Source organism: Choloepus didactylus, chromosome 9, assembly GCF_015220235.1.
Source record: "Choloepus didactylus isolate mChoDid1 chromosome 9, mChoDid1.pri, whole genome shotgun sequence".
In the NCBI taxonomy this organism is placed as follows: Eukaryota; Metazoa; Chordata; class Mammalia; order Pilosa; family Megalonychidae; genus Choloepus; species Choloepus didactylus.
Genome location: NC_051315.1, coordinates 125147649 through 125167831, shown reverse-complemented (window position 1 = coordinate 125167831; position 20183 = coordinate 125147649). Strand labels below are relative to the sequence as shown.

The following is a 20183-nucleotide window of genomic DNA, read 5'->3' as shown; positions in this document are numbered from 1 at the left end:
AAGGTGAAAGCATCGGACACTCACAACGTAGTTTAAAAAAGCATCTTTAATTCTCCAGGTGCACAGACGACCTTACAAAGATGAGCAATTCTGCAATGCCAGGTTGGCCCTCAGCATTTCAAGATGTCCGAGACTTGTATCATACTAACGCCATATCTACTTCTTATTTTCTGAGTAGATTTTTAGACCCTTTCCCCAAAGGCCCTGCATATCAGCAGTACCATGCTGCTTCACAGGGATTCATCACATAGGCATAAGCAGTATGTAAAGCAATGACAAAAGAACTCAACTTGGCATGTCCCTGCCTCCAAAGGAAACCACAAAAAATAAAATGAAATGGAAAAAGCAAAATTGAGTGAAAATAAGAGTCTATAAAATGTTCTCATAAAAATATAAACCCTTAATTCTGTACTTTGACGCCTGGAATCAGTATACAAAGCACAAAGATGGACATTTACACTAGCAATAAAAATGAAGCAAATAGGAGAAAAGAATCCAGATTCTAATGCATTTAATGGGTTTGTCACATCATGGTCACATGACAGCCGTCTATGATTTCTATGGATACCATGTTAAAATACAGCAAGTGTTGTTTAGTCACTGAAAAAAAAAGGCAACCCTATATGCAAATCAGCCCACCCACATTAACAAAAAAGACAGCAGATTTTGTAGGCTCTAGATGTCACTGGGAATACCACATCCTTTCAAGAGACTACTTTGGAAAAGAAACCTATCTGCAATTTAAACATTAGGAGCATTAATTGATACGCAATTATAAAACCACATCTCTTCTGCAGGGTTCTGCCACACAAGTCCTGATTCCATACATTACCCAAGTAGATCATTCAAAATCAAGAGAATCTACTGGCAAGCAGTGGAAGAAAAAGAATTTGCCATCATTCAAAAATCAGCAAACACAGTTGATTTCCTCAAAAGTGCTTGGAAAATCCAACAATATTTAGGAAGCTCTGCACCTGACCATCCTCAAAGAGTTAACACAACCTTGGGCATAGTCCAAGTAACCCAAAGTACAGGCAAGAGGTATGCCTGTGTCTCCTATGTCTAAAGCAGGGTGGCTGCAACATGTTCACTGATCTACTATTTCTTTTACATCAGAACATCATCCCACATATGTCATCTCAGAGGAGACAAGTGTGGGGACAGGTGGCAAATTAAAAAAAAAAAAAAGACTGACATGCCGTAGTTACACTATCAGGTAGAATGTAGCCTGGTAGAATGATGTTATGCAAAAGACCCAGGACTTCAGTTTCTGTTTTATATTTATTTTTTCCATTACTGGTTTCACAAAGGATTTGGTTTCCACAGTCATGGAGAAAATATTACAAGAGGAACCAGAATTCTGACTATAAAATTCAAAGGCTTAACTATCCCATAATGTGTGTATCAATGTGTGTGAAAACATAGATACAGATATATAGATAATAGGAATCCTGTAATCACCATAATTCTGCCTATGTAGGAAGAAAGAAAGTATTATGCTTTGGTGCACACATACAAAGTTCAAGAAAAAGTCAATGGAGAAGTTGAAGATCAGTGGAAAGCAATAACCAGAGTATAGAAAGCTTAAGTATATAGCAGATTTAATAACCAACCCAGGAAAACAACAACAAAAAAACCCAACTCAGTTCTGACTTAATGATAATCTCCCTAGTTTTTAGATTAACTATATTCAAGAATTAGTGTTTTAGGCAGTAAATTCACCTCTGAGTTACTAAAGCAAAAATATGCAGTAAGGGAACAGCACTTAAACAATCAAGATATTCAAAACTGTGCAATTAAAATACAAATTAATATGTTGCATTTTTTAAAACATTTTCTTTCTATTTTATGATCTTAAGACACACAAGAATAGGAGAAGTGGTGGGGGGGAAATCATCATGAGATCACAGGATACATGAGGCACTCACTCTGTAACCATTCCATAACACATATTGGTTAAGAATAGGAATTGTGGGGTTCCTTGGAGAAACAGCTAATTAAGTCTGGAACAGGAAATTGACAAAAAACCCTGGAATATCCTGTCATATCAGAAAAGTTTGGAAGTTATCCAAGAATCAGTGTGAAGGGGTTCTCAGCCAAAAATGAGAAATCTGAACATAAAAAAAAAAAAAAAAAAACTGCAATAGATTGAAACTCATCAAATATGTTAAGATCCACATGTTCATAATGATAAGAAAAAAAAAATCACTTATCAACCTTGGAGAATTCTAAGCATGTATCCTGTCCTTCCTATACAAACTGTACCTCAGGCTAACTCAATCAAACAATTGATGACGTAAACTTCTTGACAGAAGAATTTCAGCTAAAAATTAAGAAGGAATGAAAGACTTTTAATTTCACCATTTTGCCATCCCTATTGAACTAATAGATCCAGGAAATGATCATCAATGGTTGCTAAAATCAATAGGTCATAAGCTGATGGGGGTGAGGGGTAACGATACCTGAACCCACTGATCAATACGAGTGTCATAGAAAGAACCAAAATGCTTCCTGATGCACTACACACCACCACCTATGAAAGGTTGTTTTTCCCCCAAAATTCAATCTAAATTTGTTTTCCCAAGACTAGCACGTGGGCCCTTGACATTTAACCACTTTTGTTCCTCAACCATTCATAATCTGTAGAGTGGCTGCCATAGGTGTGGATATGGACATACTTGAGTGAATTTCTTGCTGTCTCGCTGTCCACTACGAGGCAACTGAAGTTCTCTTTAAGTAAGTTTCCCTAATAAATACTTTGGACCGATCACCCTGGTGTTGAGTGCCTCTTTCTTCAGAATCACAACCAGCACTGTTACAGGGTGGTTTGGGGCAGCCCCAGCTGGGTCTTACTTCTTCTTTCGGGGTAAGTCCTGTTACTGTTTCAGTGGGACACAGGAGCTAGGCCTGGCGCACAGTGGGTACTCAAGTCTCCTTTGAATGAATAAACTGAAGATGGCACCCTGCATCTAACATTTTCACATATTTAAAATTTATCCATATCTTAAGTTCTATTCCAAATGGCTTAGATTTTCTATAATAAAGAATCTACCACAAAATCTCGCCAGTCCCCCCCACCATCCCTACCTGCCCTAGCCAAGAGTAATTTCTCTCTTCTCTAAAGCCCCAAAGCAACTTATCTGTACCTCTTCTCAGACACTGCTCACTTCCTTCACCATATTAGTATTATCTACATATATGATTTATCTGTTAAGACTATATGTTCAACAACTATATTTTACAATCTTTGTATTTTCCAACTTGCACAATCTAGGTGCTCAAACAAATATTTGAAAAATAGACAGATGTACAAATGAGTAGAAGAATGAGAGAATGAATATAAAAGACTATCGAGATGCAAGAGAGCCTTCAGAAAAGTTTTCACACACAAGAGTACATGGGCTAGAACCAATTTCCTTGGTTCTGGACAGTAAGAGCCCTTCTTCTGTGGGGCTGTTCTTGAAAAAATTCAAAAGTCTAGTTCAGATGTCCTTGACTTTGAAGGTTAGCAGATCCCTCTGAGAACCTGATGAAAGCTGTAAACTCCTCCTCCAAAGAAAAATGCACATCTACAAATAGATATAAAACGCTCTATAAGGAAAGCACAAGGAGAGTAAAGGGCCTGGTGCTGAAGGGTGCCACTTCAGGTTGATCAGTATTGAGGAGAAAGAAGGAGGGGGCCTGAGCGAAATGGATATATTACTGACCTGATTAACTGAGGACTTTAAAAATTCCTCTGGTTTCCTCCACAGACCTGAGAGGGTGAGGCAGCTGACTGCACTTATTATTCCGAGTGCACGCTGCAACTGGGATTATTTCTCCCTTGGAGATTTAGTCTAGTCTCTGGAGAACAGGACAGAAACAGGTTAGTGAGGGAATCAAATCACTGGATCATACAGAACTTTTTTCACTCTCAATCCTGTTCTATGAACAGGGTAGGGTGAGTATCACATAAACCCTCTAACAAGAATAGACAGTGAAAATATAGGCAGAGATAAATTGGCGAGCATTGATAACAAAATAAACATGTCAATTGCAGCTAATGAAAGTGCTCAAGAAACACACATGACACTTATTAGTTTTAATTTACTTGAACTCCTCGAATGCATGTGAGCATGTGCACATGCACATATACACACACGTTGTATGTAGGATAAGCCCTGCAGTGAGTTTTACCAAGGATAGATCTTTAATCTACCTATTGTCTCCCTGGAGAAGATAAAATTGGGTCATGCAGTGACCAGGCCCTGGGCTGGGAGGAAAAGGTTATCCCCTTTCTCCCTCAGGCAGCAATCCTTATGGGCTGGAGGGCAGACAGCACCAGCAGTAGTACCCAGGAGGGGAGTCTAAAAGATCATTAGGGATGAAACTAGGGGAAGGTATGGGAAGCCTACCATTGAAAGGAAAAGGGAAGAGGCTTTAGCCCAGAATCTTGAGTTCAAAAACCCAAAAAAGGAAGGGACACATCTTTCAGAAAAGGGGAGTGAGTGTAGCATGACTTCTACAATTTGAGGATAACACAAATCCTGTGTTAGCAAAAGAATGGCAAAATGGCTTAAGAATCCTCCTCTTTTCAAGACAAGAATATGTGCTGAGTCTGAGACACTATACAATAGAGTTTGAGTGGAAGATGCTAATATGCAAAGCTGACAATTTTAGAAAATAATATGGGAGAATATATAGGGAAATATGTTTTAAACATACATTAAAAGCACTGCTGTAAAAGAAAATGATAAATTCAACTTCATTAAAATTGAAATTTTCTTTTCATCCTGACACCATAAAAGAAATCAGAAAGATAAGCCACAGAAGTACTCATGTCTAAGATAAAGAACTACTGCAGATCAATAAAATACACACAACCTAAAAGAAAATGAGGAAAAGACTTAAAAGCACTTCACAAAATAGAAATGCCAATAGCCAATAAAGATGAAAAGGTGCTCAGTCTAGTTAGTAGTCAGAGAAAGGCAAATTAAAGCCACAATGAGGTGTCACTACAAACACACAGATGAGGTATAATCACAAATCCACAAGAAAAACTAAAAATACTGACAATAATAAATGTTAGCAAGGATGTACAGTCATACACACACACTGCTAGTATGAATGCAAACTGGTCCAGCCCTTTGTAAAACAGATCAGGAATACGAGGCAAAGTAGAAGACATGCAAACTTAGAACCCGGCAAACCCACCCCTGTGTGTACACCCTGGGAAAACGTGTACACAGCACAGGGCACAAGAATATTCATACTACTCCAGATGGGGACAACCTAAACAGCTATCAACAATAAAATGGGCAAACACACTGTGGTATTCTCACACAACGGACTACTAGACAGCAACCAAAATACACAAACCAGAACCACATACACAATGTTGAGCAAAAGAAAACCCAAAAGAACAGACAGAACATAATTCCATTTGAATAACACTTCAAAAAAAGGCAACATTAATCTATGGTATGTAAGGATATATATAAACTATAAAGAACAGAATGAAGCAATTAACAGTAGATTGGTGGTTACCTTTAGAAGACAGAGGGCTGTGATCAAGGGACACACAAGAACTGCAGAGGGGAACTGCCTGGCAATATTCTATTTCTTAACTCGAAGAGTGGTTACATGGGTTGTACAGAACATTTCTATTTTAAAAACATTCTGCATGCATTTAATGTCACAATTTTAAATGATTAAAAAAAAAAAGAAATTGGCAAGACATGTCTTAGCTATGAAACAAAAAAAAAAAAACGTGAAACAAATCAATACATCCCATAGATGAATGTTCTCAGACAGGAAGTACATTTCTAAGGTAAGCCCACAGCAGGACTAAGTAAGCCTTCTGTTTCTTTTCAAGTAATTTAGGCAAAAGTCTGAAGTAGTTCCAATCCTCCCCAATTCTCCCTCTCTCTGGAAATGACTTCATATACCAATTTCCCTCAGACCATATCTCATACAGAAGACAGCAGCTTAGTAGCAGGCATCAAGCCTCTCACCCTCCTATCCCCCACCCACTCTCATTCTCCCACACCCACGCAGGCTCTCCATAATCAAAATGTGCTTTTTAAAAATTATATATATACAAACAGCACAGAGACATTCAGTGTACAATTCGAGGATATCTGAAAGTTGTAGACACTCATGCAACCAACACCCCAATAAAGAGACAGAAGATTTCCAACACCCTAGAAAGTCCCCTCATGCCCCATTCTAGTCATTCCCTAATCCCATGAACAACCAGTGGAGATTAATTTTAGCCATTCTTCAACTTGAACATACACGGAATCATACAGTATGCATCCTTTTCTTTCTGGCTTCTTTTACTCAACATGTTTTTTTGAAATTCACCCATGTTGCTATATGAATCACATCATACTTTTTTATTGCTGATAGTATTCCATTAAAAGAATATAGCTCAATTTGTTTGTCCATTTACTTGTTGATGGACATTAGCCTGGTTTTTAATGATCATTATTAAAGCTGTTGTAAACGTTTTTGTACAAGTCCTTTTGTAGGTGTGTATTTCTATTTCTCTTGGGTGCATATACCTTGGAGTGGATTACTGGATCACAGGATATGCAAATATTCAACTTTATAAAAAAAACTAAACAATTTTTCAAAATCATCACCCATTTTACACTCTGACCAACAATGAATGAGAATTCCAGTTGCTCCACATCCTTGCCAACATTTGGCATCAATCTTTAATTTTAGCCATTACGGTGGGGGCAAAATGGTATTTCATTGTAGCTTAAATACCCCTGTTTGCATTTCCTTGATGACTAATGATATACATTAACTTTCCATGTGCTTACTGGCCATTCTTATATTTTCTTTGGTAAAGTATCTAGTCTTATAACTATTTTTTATTGGATGCTTTATAAGAATTCTTCATATATTCTGTATACAAGTCCTTTGTCAGATTTATGTGTTGTGAATACTTTCTGCCAGTCTGTGGCATACCTTTTTGTTTCCTTAACTGAGCTTTTGAAATTTTTTTTTTTAATTTTGAGAAAGTCTAATTTATCACATCTTTCTTTTATGATTAGCGATTTGTGTGTCTTCTCTAAGAAATATGTGTCAATCGCAAAGACTTCCTACTATCTTCTAGAGGCACTGTAGTTTAGGTCAGTGGTCCATCTTGAATTAACTTCTGAGTGTGAGGCAGCGATTAACATTCATTTTTTCCACACACTGACCCAGCTGTTTCACCATCATTTGTTAAAATTGCTTTCATTCTCCCCAATAAATCGCATTGGTGCCTAAAATCAATTGGCCATATAAGTACAAGTCTATTTCTGAACTCTTTATTCTGATATGTTTGTGTATTCTTTATGCCAAAATCACAATGATTTGATTAACTTAGTTAAGCAGTAAGCCCTAGAATCAGGTAGAATTATGTCTTCCAATTTTCTTATTCCTTTTTAAGATCAATTCTCAGCTTTTAGTTTCTTCCTTCCTTTCTTTTTTTTTCTTTTTAAGAAGCCTATTATCTTGGCTGGGAATGCATGGAAACTATAAATCACCTTGCAGAAAATCACCTTCTCAGCAATATTGAGAGATATACCATGTTTATCAAAGTTCTCTAATTTTTCTAAGCAATACCGTGTAGTTTTTAGTGTAGTGTTCTTGCATGTATTATTATTTTTTTTTCATACAAAACAAATTGTACTTTTGATTGTTTACAGTACCATTACATAGTTGTACATTCATCACCTAAATCAATCCCTGACACCTTCATTAGCACACACACAAAAATAACAAGAATAATAATTAGAGTGAAAAAGAGCAATTGAAGTAAAAAAGAACACTGGGTACCTATGTCTCTTTGTTTCCTTCCCCTACTTTTCTACACATCCATCCATAAACTAGACAAAGTGGAGTTTGGTCCTTATGGCATTCCCAATCCCACTGTCACCCCTCATAAGCTACATTTTTATACAACTGTCTTCGAGATTCATGGGTTCTGGGTTGTAGTTTAATAGTTTCAGGTATCCACTACCAGCTACCCCAATTCTTTAGAACCTAAAAAAGGTTGTCTAAAGTGTGCGTAAGAGTGCCCACCAGAGTGATCTCTCGGCTCGTTTTGGAATCTCTCTGCCACTGAAGCTTATTTCATTTCCTTTCACATCCCCCTTTTGGTCAAGAAGATGTTCTCCATCCCACGATGCCGGGTCTACATTCCTCCCCGGGAGTCATATTCCACGTTGCCAGGGAGATTCACTTCCCTGGGTGTCTGATCCCACGTAGGGGGGAGGGCAGTGATTTCACCTTTCAAGTTGGCTTAGCCAGAGAGAGAGGGCCACATCTGAGCAACAAAGAGGCATTCAGGAGGAGACTCTTAGGCACAAATACAGGGAGGCCTAGCCTCTCCTTTGCAGCAACCATCTTCCCAAGGGTAAAACTTATGGTAGAGGGCTCAACCCATCAAACCACCAGTCCCCTATGTCTGTGGTCATGTTAGCAACCATGGAGGTGGGGTAGGCGAATACCCCTGCATTCTCCACAGGCTCCTCAAGGGGGCACTGCATCTTTTTTTTTTTTTTTCCTTGTCTGTCTTTTTTCTTTTTTTTTTTTTTTAACTTTCCCTTCTTTTTTAAATCAACTGTATGAAAAAAAAAGTTAAAAAGAAAACAAACATACAATAAAAGAACATTTCAAAGAGACCATAACAAGGGAGTAAGAAAAAGACAACTAACCTAAGATAACTGCTTAACTTCCAACATGCTCCTACTTTACCCCAAGAAAGTTACCTAATATAGCAACATTTCAGTGAACTTGTTCCTACTACATCCATCAGAAATTAACAGACCATAGTCATTTCTGGGCATCCCCAGAACGTTAAATAGCTTATCTGTTCTTCTTGGATTATTGTTCCCCCTTCCTTAATTGCTCTCTACTGCTAGTTCCCCTACATTCTACATTATAAACCATTTGTTCTACATTTTTCAAAGTTCACATTAGTGGTAGCATATAATATTTCTCTTTTTGTGCCTGGCTTATTTCGCTCAGCATTATGTCTTCAAGGTTCATCCATGTTGTCATATGTTTCACCAGATCGTTCCTTCTTACTGCCGCGTAGTATTCCATCGTGTGTATATACCACATTTTATTTATCCACTCATCTGTTGAAGGACATTTGGGTTGTTTCCATCTCTTGGCAATTGTGAATAATGCTGCTATGAACATTGGCGTGCAGATATCTGTTCGTGTCACTGCTTTCCGATCTTCCGGGTATATACCGAGAAGTGCAATCGCTGGATCGAATGGTAGCTCTATATCTAGTTTTCTAAGGAACTGCCAGACTGACTTCCAGAGTGGCTGAACCATTATACAGTCCCACCAACAATGAATAAGAGTTCCAATTTCTCCACATCCCCTCCAGCATTTGTAGTTTCCTGTTTGTTTAATGGCAGCCATTCTAACCGGTGTTAGATGGTATCTCATTGTGGTCTTAATTTGCATCTCTCTAATAGCTAGTGAAGCTGAACATTTTTTCATGTGTTTCTTGGCCATTTGTATTTCCTCTTCAGAGAACTGTCTTTTCATATCTTTTGCCCATTTTATAATTGGGCTGTCTGTACTATTGTCATTGAGTTGTAGGATTTCTTTGTATATGCAAGATATCAGTCTTTTGTCAGATACATGGTTTCCAAAAATTTTTTCCCATTGAGTTGGCTGCCTCTTTACCATTTTGAGAAATTCCTTTGAGGTGCAGAAACTTCTGAGCTTGAGGAGTTCCCATTTATCTATTTTCTCTTTTGTTGCTTGTGCTTTGGGTGTGAAGTCTAGGAAGTGGCCTCCTAATACAAGGTCTTGAAGATGTTTTCCTACATTATCTTCTAGGAGTTTAATGGTACCTTCTTTTATATTGAGATCTTTGGTCCATTTTGAGTTAATTTTTGTGTAGGGGGTGAGGTAGGGGTCCTCTTTCATTCTTTTGGATATGGATATCCAACTCTCCCAGCCCCATTTGTTGAAAAGACCATTATGGCTCAGTTCGGTGACTTTGGGGGCCTTATCAAAGATCAGTCGGCCATAGATCTGAGGGTCTATCTCTGAATTCTCAATTCGATTCCATTGATCTATATGTCTATCTTTGTGCCAGTACCATGCTGTTTTGGCAACTGTGGCTTTATAATAAGCTTCAAAGTCAGGGAGTGTAAGTCCTCCCACTTCGTTTTTCTTTTTTAGAGTGTCTTTAGCAATTCGAGGCATCTTCCCTTTCCAAATAAATTTGATAACTAGCTTTTCCAAGTCTGCCAAGTAGGTTGTTGGAATTTTGATTGGGATTGCATTGAATCTGTAGATGAGTTTGGGTAGAATTGACATCTTAATGACATTTAGCCTTCCTATCCATGAACATGGAATATTTTTCCATCTTTTAAGGTCCCCTTCTATTTCTTTTAGTAGAGTTATGTAGTTTTCTTTGTATAGGTCTTTTACAATCTTTGGTTAAGTTTATTCCTAGGTACTTGATTTTTTAGTTGCTATTGAAAATGGTATCTTTTTCTTGAGTGTCTCTTCAGTTTGTTCATTTCTAGCATATAGAAACATTACTGACTTATGTGCATTAATCTTGTATCCCGCTACTTTGCTAAATTTGTTTATTAGCTCTAGTAGCTGTATCGTTGATTTCTCAGGGTTTTCTAGATATAAGATCATATCATCTGCAAACAATGACAGTTTTACTTCTTCTTTTCCAATTTGGATGCCTTTTATTTCTTTGTCTTGCCGGATTGCCCTGGCTAGCACTTCCAGCACAATGTTGAATAACAGTGGTGACAGCGGGCATCCTTGTCTTGTTCCTGATCTTAGAGGGAAGGCTTTCAGTCTCTCCCCATTGAGTACTATGCTGGCTGTGGGTTTTTCATATATGCTCTTTATCATGTTGAGGAAGTTTCCTTCAATTCCTACCTTTTGAAGTGTTTTTATCAAAAAGGGATGTTGGATTTTGTCAAATGCTTTTTCAGCATCTATTGAGATGATCAATTGATTTTTCCCTTTTGACTTGTTAATGTGTTGTAATACATTGATTGTTTTTCTTATGCTGAACCATCCTTGCATGCCTGGAATGAACCCCACTTGGTCATGGTGTATGATTTTTTTAATGTGTCTTTGGATTCGATTTGCAAGTATTTTGTTGAGGATTTTTGCATCTATATTCATTAGGGAGATTGGCCGGTAGTTTTCCTTTTTTGTAGCATCTTTGCCTGGTTTTGGTATTAGATTGATGTTAGCTTCATAAAATGAGTTAGGTAGTGTTCCAGTTTTTTCAACGTTTTGAAAGAGTTTGAGCAAGATTGGTGTCAGTTCTTTCTGGAAAGTTTGGTAGAATTCCCCTGTGAAGCCATCTGGCCCTGGGCATTTATTTGTGGGAAGATGTTTGATGACCGATTGGATCTCTTTGCTTGTGATGGGTTGGTTGAGGTCTTCTGTTTCTTCTCTGGTCAGTCTAGGTTGTTCATATGTTTCCAGGAAATTGTCCATTTCTTCTACATTATCTAGTTTGTTGCCATACAGTTGTTCATAATATCCCCTTATAATTTTTTTAATTTCTTCAGGATCTGCAGTTATGTCACCTTTTTCATTCATTATTTTGTTTATATGGGTCTTCTCTCTTTTTGATTTTGTCAGTCTAGCTAGGGGCTTGTCAATCTTGTTGATCTTCTCAAAGAACCAACTTTTGGTGATATTTATCCTCTCTATTGTTTTTTTGTTCTCTATGTCATTTATTTCTGCTTTAATCCTTGTTATTTCTTTTCTTGTACTTGGTTTAGGATTGGTTTGCTGTTCATTTTCTAGCTTCTTCAGTTGATCCATTAGTTCTTTGATTTTGGCTCTTTCTTCCTTTTTAATATATGCGTTTAGTGCTATAAATTTCCCCCTTAGCACTGCTTTTGCTGCATCCCATAGGTTTTGGTATGTTGTGTTCTCATTTTCATTCGTCTCTATATATTTAGCCATTTCTCTTGCTATTTCTTCTTTAACCCACTGATTGTTTAGGAGTGTGTTGTTTAACCTCCAGGTATTTGTGAATTTTCTAAGTCTCTGATGGTTATTGACTTCTAATTGTATTCCATTGTGGTCAGAGAATGTGCTTTGAATAATTTCAATCTTTTTAAATTTATTGAGGCTTGTTTTATGTCCCAGCATATGATCTATTCTGGAGAAAGTTCCGTGAGCACTAGAAAAGTATGTGTATCCTGGTGATTTGGGATGTAATGTCCTGTAGATGTCTGTTAAATCTAATTCATTTATCAGATTGTTTAGGTTTTCAGTTTCCTTATTGGTCTTCTGTCTGGTTGATCTATCTATAGGAGAGAGTGATGTGTTGAAGTCTCCCACAATTATTGTGGAAACATCAATTGCTTCCTTTAGTTTTGCCAGTGTTTCTCTCATGTATTTTGTGGCACCTTGGTTGGGTGCATAGACATTTACGATTGTTATTTCTTCTTGCTGAATTGCCCCTTTTATTAGTATGTAGTGGCCTTCTTTGTCTCTCAAAACATCCCTGCATTTGAAGTCTATTTTATCTGAGATTAATATTGCTACACCTGCTTTCTTTTGGCTGTAGCTTGCATGAAATATTTTTCTCCATCCTTTCACTTTCAGTTTCTTTGTTTCCCTGTGTCTAAGATGAGTCTCTTGTATGCAACATATTGATGGTTCATTTTTTTTGATCCATTCTGCGAATCTATATCTTTTAATTGGGGAGTTTAATCCATTTACATTCAACGTTAAAACCGTGAAGGCATTTCTTTAATCGGCCATCTTATCCTTTGGATTATGTTTGCCATATTTTTCCCTCTCTCTATTAATATCCTTTATTGTACCCATACCGAGTCTCTTTAGTACTGAACCTTTCTCCAAGTCTCTCTGTCCTGTCTTTGTTTCTCTGTCTGTAGGGCTCCCTTTAGTATCTCCAGTAGGGCAGGTCTCTTGTTAGCAAATTCTCTCAGCATTTGTTTGTCTGTGAAAAATTTAAGCTCTCCCTCAAATTTGAAGGAGAGCTTTGCTGGATAAAGTATTCTTGGCTGGAAATTCCTCTCACTCAGAATTTTAAATATATCGTGCCACTGCCTTCTTGCCTCCATGGTGGCTGCTGAGTAGTCACTACTTAGTCTTATGCTGTTTCCTTTGTATGTGGTGATTTGCTTTTCTCTTGCTGCTTTCAGAACTTGCTCCTTCTCTTCTATGTTTGACAGTGTGATCAGTATATGTCTCGGAGTGGGTTTTTTTGGATTTATTCTATTTGGAGTTCGCTGAGCATTTATGATTTGTGTATTTATGTTGTTTAGAAGATTTGGGAAGTTTTCCCCAACAATTTCTTTGAATACTCTTCCTAGACCTTTACCCTTTTCTTCCCCTTCTGGGACACCAATGAGTCTTATATTCGGACGTTTCATATTATCTATCATATCCCTGAGGTCCATTTCGAGTTTTTCAATTTTTTTCCCCATTCTTTCTTTTATGCTTTCATTTTCCATTCTGTCATCTTCCAGGTCACTGATTCGTTGTTCAACTTCCTCTAGTCTTGTACTATGAGTGTCCAGAATCTTTTTAATTTGGTCAACAGTTTCTTTAATTTCCATAAGATCATCCATTTTTTTATTTAGTCTTGCAATGTCTTCTTTATGCTCTTCTAGGGTCTTCTTGATTTCCTTCATATCCCATACTATGGTCTCATTGTTCATCTTTAGTTCTTTGAGTAGCTGCTCTAGGTGCTGTGTCTCTTCTGGTCTTTTGATTTGGGTGCTTGGGCTTGGGTTATCCATATCATCTGGTTTTTTCATATGCTTTATAATTTTCTGTTGTTTTTGGCCTCGTGGCATTTGCTGAACTTGATAGGGTTCTTTTAGGGTTTGTAGACCTATTGAAGTCCTTATCTCTAATTTATCAGATCTACAGCTTCGTGGAGTACACTTTCTCTAACTAACCAGCGGGTGGCGTCCACGAGCCACCTGTTCTCCACAAGCCAGTTCTCCCCTGCTTAGCCTTTTTGGTGAGTGGGGGAGTGAGTCTTGTGGGGTCCAATTGGTGTACCAAGCTTGCGTGTGTAGTTGGTGTTGCCTGCCCTGTATGTGGGGCGTGTTTCTGGGCAGTCGGGGAGGGGGGGTGGCCCTAACAATCAAATCTCCCTGATGATCCTAGAGTTTTAAAGCTGCTGCAATAGTCTAATCCTTCAGTTCAGTCCTGCCACAGTTTGTCTCTGCCACTGACCCACAAGTCTTTGGTATTGGCGTATGGCTCCTGAGACTTGCAAGTGGGCCCCTCTTCCAGGCTGTGCACCCCGGGTCCTCTGTTGAGGGATGACTGTGCTATGTCACAGGTGAGTGCCGTCCCCCCAGGGCAGTTCTGGGCTGCTGGGCTGTGTAGGGAGGCTCCCAGTCTGCTCAAATGATGGCTGAATGGGGCTTTGTTAATTCACACTGCTCCACCTTCCCAGCTCTGGGACATTCAGCTGAGGTTGCAGGGAAGGCTAATGTCCACGCCCAGTTTTGTGGTGTGTGCCTATTATTTGAAGCACTTCCGTCACACTGGGTTGTCTGGGGCAGCTCTGGGCTATGGGGCTGGCGATGGGCAGGAGTGTTTCCTGTCCACCAGGATGGTGGCTGTGAGCGGACACCCCCCTTTTCTTGGGAAGTTGTGTTGTTTAGTGAATTTTCTCAGCCACTGGATTATTGCCTTTTGTCTCAGAGCTCTCTTAGTTCTGCTCTTGACTTGACGTGCCCAAATTGCAATTCTTTGAAGCTTTCTGTATTGAGCTTCTTAGAGTAATTGTTTTAGAAAAAGCAAAAAGGATTAAAAAAAAAAAAAAAAAAAAAAAACGGCCCTCCTCAGAGATCTAATGGGTTATTGAAATGCTAATAGACAAAGCAACCAGGGCCATTAAGGAAAGGTGCACAGGGCAGAGAGATCAACTTTGCTTCGGGATTTGCATATGCGCCTCAAGGCCTGAGCTCTGCCCTTCCCCTTTCTGTGTTCACCAGAACTCCAAAAATCCTCTGCTTTTATTTTGGAGTTTTTCGTGTTGTTTTTTTTCTATGCCTGTCTCCTCTCTGCTGGGCTGGCTGCTCTCAGAGTCTCTGGTGTCTGGTCTCAGTCTATCTATGGTTGGAGTTTGAATCAGTAGAATGAGTTTTCGATAAGAGCAGCCTCTGCAGTTCTCCCTTCTCCTTCCCGGAGCTGACAGCCCCTCCTCCCCCGGGACTGAGCCTGGCAGGGAGGGGCGCGGGTCCCCTGGCCGCAAAAACTTACAGATTTCGCTGATCTCAGCAGTTCCACGTTTTCATGAGTGTTGTATGAAGTATGCCCAAAGACAGATTGCTCTGTGGTGTCCAGTCCACGCAGTTCCTGGCTTTTTACCTACTTTCCTGGAGGAGTAACTAAAACTTACAGCTCACCAGTCTGCCATCTTGCCCCGCCCTCTCCGCATGTATTATTATATTTATTCATAATTTTATATTCTCAGATGCTAGTGTAAGTGGAATTGTATTTTAATTTCATTTTGCACTTTTTAGAAATACAACTGACTAAAACATTCGTATTGTATGGTATGATGAACACTGATAAACATGGCATATCTCTCAATATAAAAAGCTTTCTTGTAGATTGCATAGAGCTCCTATGCTCAGAAGCATGTCATTCACAAATAGAGGTTGTTTTGATCTTCCTTTCCAACCTTTAAGCCTTTTATTTCTCCTTTTCTTTCCTTATCTCCCTTGCTAAGGCCAGCAGCACAAAGATAAATGGAAGTGTGTGTATGGTCATCCTTACTTTGTCTTTGTGATTAATCTTAGACTGAAAGCCTTCAATATTTCAGCATTAAGTATCATATTAGCCATAGGTTGTTCTCAGAAGTCCTCTATCATATTGAGGAAGTTCCCTTCTATTCCTAATTTTCATCAAGAACATGTATGGAATTTTGTTAAGGAATTTTTTTCTGCCTCTACTGAAATTATAATACAGTTTAGCTCCTTCACTGTGGTACATTACATTTGTTTTCTATTAATAAACTAACCTTGAATTCTTGGGATAAAATCCATCTAGTATTGTTGAATTTCATTTACTAATATTTTCAAAAGGATTTCTGAGACAGTTTCTTCCCCAATATTTCTTCTCACTGTTCTTCAAACTGAATACTTTTCTATTGACCTAGGAGCAAATTCACAGATTTATTCTACCATCGCTAATCTGCTGTTAAATTCATCTAGTGAAAATTTTTTAATTAGAGAAGCTATGGGATTACAGAACAATCATACATAAAATACAGAGTAAAATACAGGATTCCTGTTTTTGTTTGATAAAGCTGAGGAAATGCTATATACCAGAAATGGACTGGTTTTTACAATGGAGATTTATTAACTTCCAACCTACAGTTCTGAGGCTGTGAAAATGTCCAAATCAAGGTATCAACAGGAGATACTTCCTCCCTGAAGCCCAGCTACTGGCAATCCTCAGCTCCTCTGTCATGTGGCCAAATATATGGCGACGTCAGTGGGTTTCTCCTTTCTCTCCCAGGTTTCGTTGCTTCCAGCTTCTGACTTAAGCGGCTTCCTCTCATTTTATGTGTGCTCTCTCTCAGTTTCTCTGGGGCTTTTTTTCTGTGTCTTCTTTCTGTCTTTTATCCTCTTATAAAGGACTCCACTAAGAGTACTAAGACCCCCCCTGAATGAGGTGGATCACATCTCAACTTAAGATCCTACTCACCAAAAGATCCTACTTACAATGGGTCCACACCCACAGGAATGGATTAGCTTTAAGAATATGATCTTTTCTGGGGTAAATACAGCTTCAAACTATCACAATTGTCATTTTTTTAAAACTCTTCATTTTTAACTGTGAACTTAAACATATATATGTAATAGTGATAACTTTCAAAGTACCATTCAAGTAGTTACAGAGCAAAGTTCAAAGAATGTCATGGGTCACAGTTCCGTAACTTCAGCTATTTCCATCATTGTAAAATAAAACATACAGGCAGAAAGGTATTAACTTTGGATGTACAGCTCAACAAGCAGTTATATAGGTAATTTCAAAAATTATTATGGTTTACAGTCCCACAGTTCAGTTCTTTCCTTATTATGCAATATAGGGTATATACAGAAAGGTGAAGACTTTCAAAGCACAATTCAACGAGTAGCTATAGAGCAAATTTCAAAGGATGTTATAGGTCACAGTTCCACCATGCCATTTACCTCCTTCCAAATATTCTGACACCCCAGCATCTAAATAAAAAAAATATATATATATTTACATAAAGTTTCAGTATTCACAGACCCTTGTTAAAACCTATCTTCTTTGTTGCTACCCCTTCCTCTCACTTAATCCCTTTCCCCATCTTCAGGGGTGTCTAGGCAGTGAGCACCCTAACTTGTTCATATTGAAAGGAGGTTATCAACAGATGGGGAAGGAGGCTCCATTTGATTGTTGTTCTCAAAGACATTGTTGCCTCTAGGTTATAGGACTTGTCTGGCATAGGAACACTGGTGGATTTAAGTTTCTGAGAGAGAAAACTTCAGTGAGTGAATTTTTTTTAGAATCTCAGGTAGGGACCTAGGTGTTTGGGGGCTACTTTTGGTAAAGGCATGGCATACTGTGGCCATTTGGAATGTCTAGCTGGAGCTCGCGTAACAGAAACCTCCAGGATGGCCTCTCGCCTCTATCTGGGGTCTCTCAGCCACTGTGACCTCAGCTGGTTGCCTTTCTTTTATCTGCCGTTTGGTGAAGTAGGCATTTCCAATCCCTGACTGCCAGGGCCAGGCTCGTTCCTGGGAGTCATGTCCCATAGCCAGGGAATTTCATTCCCCTGGGAGTCATGTCTCTCGTAGGGGTGAGATTAACGAATTTATTTGCCAGATTAGTCTCAGAGAAAGTCCACATCTGAGCACAAAAGAGGCTCCCTGGAGGTGCCTCTTAGGCATAATATAGGAAGGCTCAGCCTCCCATTTAAAACCATAGTTTCACAAGAGCATACTGCAAGTCGAGGACTTGATTTATCAAGTAGTGGTTCGTAATTTTATTTAATATATATTCTATACCAAGATAAGTAGTCAGTTTCTTACATTATATCCACTTGGTTGTACAATCCTCATTACTCTCAACTTTAAACAATTATTATAACATTATACATCCCAGAGCTCTTATCAGCTGCTAATTATTCATCCCTACTATTAGTGTAGTGTTGGTAAGATATTCCTATTAAATATAGCCTTTAATATGAAATGGGTAGTTTTTCCATATACCATTCTATTGTTAATACTCTGCACCAGTGTCATACCCTGTACACATGCTAACACTTAGCTTTGTGGTGCTATTCTGAGGGTTATGTGCCTTTAAACAACCATTTACAAACACCTTCACCTTCAATGTGACTCTGATACTTGTAATTCCATTAATGAACCATAGTCACACCAGACCATTCCCACACTATTAAGTTCACCTTCATTATCATATCTGTACATATTAGATTATCATTCCCCCTTTACTAGCTTCTATCTCTAGATACATTATTTTACATTTTTCACAGTGTTCACATTAGTGGTAACATAAAATATCTCTCCTTTTGTGTCTGGCTTATTTAACTCAGCATTATATCTCCAAGGTTCATCCATGTTGTCATATGTTTCATGACCTCGTTCCTTCTTATTGCTGTGTAGTAATCCATCATAGGTATATACCACATTTTGTTTATCTACTTATCCACTGAAGGACATTTGGACTGTTTCCATCTCTTGGAAATTGTGAGCAGTGCCACTATGAACATCGGTGTGTAAATATCTGTTCGTGTCACTGCTTTCAGATCTTCTGAGTATACACCAAGAAATGAAATTGTCAGATCGTAGGGTAATTAATATATAGTTTACTGAGGAACTGCCAAACTATCTTCCAGAGTGGCTGTACCACTATACAGTCCCACCATCAATAAATAAGAGTTCCAATTTCTCCACATCCTCTCCAGCATTTATTATTTCCTGTTTGTTTAATGGCAGCCATTCTTATTGGTGTGAGATGACATCTCATTTTGGTCTTGATTTGCATCTCCTTTATAGCTAATGAAGATGAAAATTTTTTCATGTGTTTTTTAGCCATTTGTATTTCCTCTTCAGAAAAATATCTTTTCGTATCTTTTGCCCATTTTAGAATTGGGCTGTTTGTATTACTGTCATTGAGTTGTAGGATTTCTTTATATATGCAAAATATCAGTTTCTTATCAGATAGATACTTTCCAAATATTTTCTCCCATTGAGATGGCTGCCTCTTCACCTTTTTGACAAAGTCTTTTGAAGTGCAGAAGCTTTTGATTTTGAGGAGTTCCCATTTATCTACTTTTTCTTTTGCTGCTTGTGCTTTGGGTGTAAGGTCTAAGAAGTGACCTCCTAATACTAGGTCTTGAAGATGTTTCCCTACATTATCTTCTGGGAGTTTTATGGAACGGTCTGTTATATTGAGGTCTTTGACCCACTTTGAGTTAATTTTTTACAGGGTGTGAGGTAGGGGTCCTCCTTCATTCTTTTGGATACAGATATCCAGCTCTCCCAGCCCCATTTGTTGAAGAGACTGTTCTGTCCCAGTTCACTGGATTTGGGGGCCTTATCAAAAATCATTCAACCATAGGTCTGGGTGTCTATTTCCAAATTTTTGATTCAATTCCATTGATCAATACGTCTATCTCTGTGCCAATACCACACAGTTTTGACTACTGTGGCATTATAGTAGCCTTCAAATTCTGGAAGTGCAAGTCCTACCACTTCATTCTTTTTTTTTATAATGTTTTTGGCAATTTGAGGCCCTTTTCCCTTTCAAATAAACTTGATAACTAACTTCCAAGTCTGCAAGTAGGTTGATGGCATTTTGAAGGGAATTGCATTGAATCTGTAGATTAGGTTGGGTAGGATTGACATCTTAACAACATTTAGCCTTCCTATCCATGAACAAGGATTATCTTTCCATTTCTTTACATTCCCTTTTATTTCTTTTAGCAAAGTTATATACTTTTCTGTGTAGAGGTCTTTTACATCCTTGGTTAAGTTTATTCCTAGATACTTGATTTATTTAGCTGCTATTGTGAATGGAATCTTTTTCTTGAGTGTCTCTTCAATTAGGTCATTTCCAGTGTATACAAACACTACTGACTTATGTGCATTAATCTTGTATTCTGCCACTTTACTGAATTATTTGTT

General features: G+C 38.3%; 1 protein-coding gene across 6 annotated transcripts in view; it reads right to left on the bottom strand.

The window, feature by feature from the left end:
- DIS3L2 (DIS3 like 3'-5' exoribonuclease 2) overlaps nt 1-20183 on the bottom strand; it is a 483331-nt gene that overhangs the window by 281238 nt on the left and 181910 nt on the right. The window lies entirely within an intron of this gene.